The sequence below is a fragment of the Alligator sinensis genome, unplaced genomic scaffold (assembly GCF_000455745.1).
Source record: "Alligator sinensis unplaced genomic scaffold, ASM45574v1 scaffold647_2, whole genome shotgun sequence".
NCBI classification, from domain to species: Eukaryota; Metazoa; Chordata; order Crocodylia; family Alligatoridae; genus Alligator; species Alligator sinensis.
This window is the reverse complement of record NW_005841832.1, coordinates 1,442,175-1,446,475: the sequence shown is the minus strand read 5'-3', so window position 1 is coordinate 1,446,475 and position 4,301 is coordinate 1,442,175.

Here is a 4,301-nt window from a genome sequence, read left to right as displayed (position 1 = left end):
TCTTTCCAAATAAAGGGCAGGAGAGGGAAGGCTTAGGCCTAGACAGTTCATAACCTCTAGAAAAGGGGAAGAAAAGAAATGTGGAAGATCTTTCTGGAGCAGTGATTCCAAGTTTATGGGGGGGTGAGGGAGAGGGAATAGGAGGATACCCCAAGAAGGTGCCCAAACCCCAAACAAATTTAGGGAGGATTGTGCTAGTAAAAGAACCCTGGATGCTAGAAGCAGGATATACAGAGATGATTTTCAAAATCGTGTGCAATATTAAAAAGCAACTTCAGACCCTCAGTCATTACCAATCTACTCTAAATTGGGGTCCCAGCCAAATCTCCATTCCTGAGACAGTCTCCACACTGTGATACCTAGGGATGGATCCAAGGAGAGTGCACTTGCACCCTGCCCCACCCTTTGACTCATGGCCAGACACCAAAGTTTAAAACCAACTGCCTCACAGCCAGGCAGTGCTAAAGGAGTCAATTGACTTCCGGACTCATTGTAATCTCTCAAATCCCTTCTAAACCCCTAATTCCACAGGTGTTAATGATTCTCTCTTCCTTTTAATAGTCTTGACATTCCACCAATCAAGCTATCCTTTGTTCTGCAATGCTGCCCTCTGCTGGCTGCTCCTGGCAATAAAGCTCTTATTTCACAGCCCCGCAGATTGTTTCCTTCCAATGAAGTTATATTTGTTTTTGCTTCAATCTTCAACTGAATGCTACAGCTCTAGGCCCCTAGAGTAGGAGTAAAGCATCTAGTTTGTTTTTAACTGGCAAAAAATAGGTGTTTTATATGTGATGATGCACCTCCCCATCTGCACTCCACTTTGCAAAATTCTAGATCTGCCCATGGTGATACCTGACTATTTTTCAACTAATAGTAGATTATTGTCTGTGTCATTTAGTTATATAAATTCAACTGACAAAGGCTGCACACAGGCCAAGGAGAAGCCGCAAGAAAGCTATACACACTCACCTGAATGTGCATTCACAGCTCTGGAGAAGCAGCCCTGAAATTGACCATTAGCAGCCTTTGGGGCGTGGGAGGCAGCAATGACTGCAGCTAGTGTTTCAGGGCTGCTATTAAAAGCCTTGAAAATGGAGATGGGAGCCCCCAAACTGACTAGCAACTGCCATTTTCAAGGTTTCTAACAGTAGCCTTTTTGAGAGTTGCTTCCCCTTCACTGTTTCTGGCACAGTTAAAATTAATTAAACTTAAGACATTAGGGCTGAAGGATGCCACCCGCTTAAGCAGTTTATGCATTTAATCTATATGCAGGTTACCAGTGTTTAAAAGAATCCAAAGGCCCCTCTACATGTGCAAATAAAGGTGCTATTGGATCTAATGGGTGATCCACAGAGTTGCACCTTTTGCCATGTTACATATGTGGCAGGAGGTGCACCTCTTGCCATGTCACACATACATGGCACAAGGTGCGATTGTGGGATTGCACATTTGATCCAATCATGCCTTAAGGCTGGGGGGGGGGACTGATCCTGGGCTTCCCATGCATGGGGAAGAAACAGGCTTCTGCAGTCCCATTTGCTGAGGGGGCTTCCAGCTTCCATTGTGCACAGCCAGGACTGAGAGCTCCCTCAGGCATAGGCCTCAGGCCCCACAGCCATGGAGCACTGCTGTGATCTCCCAGCCATGGGGGAGTATGGAGCACTCATATAGCCAGGAGGTCATAGCAACTGCAATCTCCCAGCTGCTGTCTGGAGCACTCCTGCATGCAGGAGGCTGCATTAGCTGCAATCTCCCAGCCCCAGAGGTACATTGTGTTCCACAGCCGCTGGGAGATCGCAGCAGCAAATTAAAGCTGGATTGAAACCAGCTTTAAAGTTATTACACATTTTCCAGCAATACCTTTATAGCTAGTTGGCCCTTTTTAAGGCATGGCAGTTTACTTGCATGTGTAACCAGTCTACATTCATTGTGCAATTAACAAGGTAATTACATAATAGATATAAGGTGAGAAGGGGCACAAGTGACTGGGTGCAAGCTGGGACTAGCTCAGGTACTGGGCCCAGCAGATTTCTTTAGGACAAAAAGTAGTTTAGAACAGAGCAAGTACTGATGGCAAGCCAGGAAGTATGGCTGGATGCCTTGGGAGAAGACACTGGTGAACCATTATCAGTGCCTGAATGCCTTCATTGCACACACCTGGAGCCAGTCAAGCAGACTCAGAGTGTGTCTCAGAATGGCAGCTACCTTGCACAGCAAAGAGCATGCCCTAACAACACACTCATGCTTCATGGCACATCTAGTGTCAGACAAGGGCAAGGCCTGACCCAAGCACCAATTTGGGAAAGCATCTCTGTTCAAGAGAGTCCTGAATCACCTGCTAAAGCCCATTTAGTGCTTCCCTGAGAAGGATCAGGCATAGGTGTGCAAGGACTTGCCTAGACCACAGCCTCATTAGGGAAAATTAAATGTTCAGCACCTCACAGGATTTAACCAGCCTCTCTGCAGGAATCTGTCTCCTAAAAATTTCCTCCAGGCCCACACAGGGCCTGTACAGGCCAGAATGGAGAACTGCATTTTGAAGACACCATTTAAAAAAACTCAAGCATGGACAGAAAAAGCTGCATGTAACCTCCAAACCTTCACAACATATGGTAAATCCCAAGGTTTGCCCCAGGTTCTGGAGCACTGTGCCTTTAAAAGAATATTTTTTTCTTAGTTCTAATCATGGTATCTTACAAACTCACCGAGATTCATTACAAAATATACTTTCACAGAAAAACTGCATTGCACAAAGGATATAACCTTGCCAGAAACAAAAGAAGATACAGGAAAGAATCAGATGTTACAGGGGGGATTTGAACATGCACAAGCACTTACAGGTCCATATTTGAAGTTCTCCAAGAACCTGAACAATGTAGGTATTCAGCAGCAGCTTAGTCACCTGTAGCTCCTTTGTGGGACCATGGCAGATGTTGGGTCTACCACATCTGTTTCCCATCTGGAGCAGGAATCAGCAAAGTGGCGCCAAGTATTTCCTCCTGCAGGCTGTAGATCTACACAAAGCACCCATCCTCACATCACTGCAGAGAGGTGGGAACACAAACCACACAGATAGCAGGGACCTCAGGGCAGCAAAGCTACCTTGGGCTTATATCTCTCCCCAAAGCACACACCAGGCTCAGACCCATCCAGATGCTGGAGCACAGTCAATGTCACTTTGCTTCCCAGTATCTCCACCCTTTTTAGCCCTAGGAAATACCCATTAGAGCAGGGGCAGGCAATTGTTTTGGGCAGAGGGCCGCTTACTGAGTTTTGGCAAGTCATCGAGGGTCGCATGACAGGCAGCCCAGGGCAGATAAATATTAATTTTCTAAAATTTTTAAGGGCCCCGTGGGCCGGATAGAATGGCCTGGCTGCATCTGGCCCATGGGCCACATTTTGCCCACCCCTGCATTAGAGGATACTCTCTGTGAAGTGGTTCTTGGTTTTCCTGGGTCTGAACCTGCTGGGTCAGACACCATTTTGCCTTACAGACAGTACAGTTTCACAGATTATATATCACACGTGAAACACCCTTCTCAATTTAGATACCTCAACCTGGCCTTGCCACCAGTCTCTCAGTGATCTGTTGCAGTTGATTCTCTTATGCTTTACTAGAAGCCTTAACCTTTCTAGATGCTGAAGTACAACTGAGCCATATAGCTGGTTCTCCAGCTATTACAGTCTCTGGTGCGAGTGGAGTCAAAAGTGGGTGTGTCCATTGTCATAAAAGGCTACCTGAAGCTTCCCCAGTATCCAGAGAAGGGTTCTGTTATATTCCCTGTGCACCTTATCCCTGTGATATGTGGTCTGTATAAAGTGACCTGACTGTTGCCCCTTCCCTCTCTTTTGAATATCTGCTTTTCAGTGCACTGAAAATTCAGAAAGACTAGTAGTCAAGGCAAGGGGAGAGCATTTTAACCTCTTCCCCGCCCCCAAATCTCTCAGTGCTTAGGCAGATATCTATCAGCCCTCATGAGCCAGTTATAGCACCTGCCACTTCAGCACATTTTAATTAAAGCCCTTCTTCACAGGACTCAAAAGGTTAAGGAATGAATGCCTCCGCCTTGTTAGGTTTGAAAGCCTAATTATCTTTGAACTTGGCCATAGCAACAGTGAAACATATGTAGTCAGCAGTCTGCAACTGGGAAAAGTCTGCTATTTTGTATCAGAATCTGAGCATCTGTTTTCTATATTTATATATAATATATGAGCATATGTGTATTTCTCATGTTATCTGCCTTAACAGGGCCTGAGCTGAATATTATTAAAGCCACACAGGTATGCAATACTGATTTTGT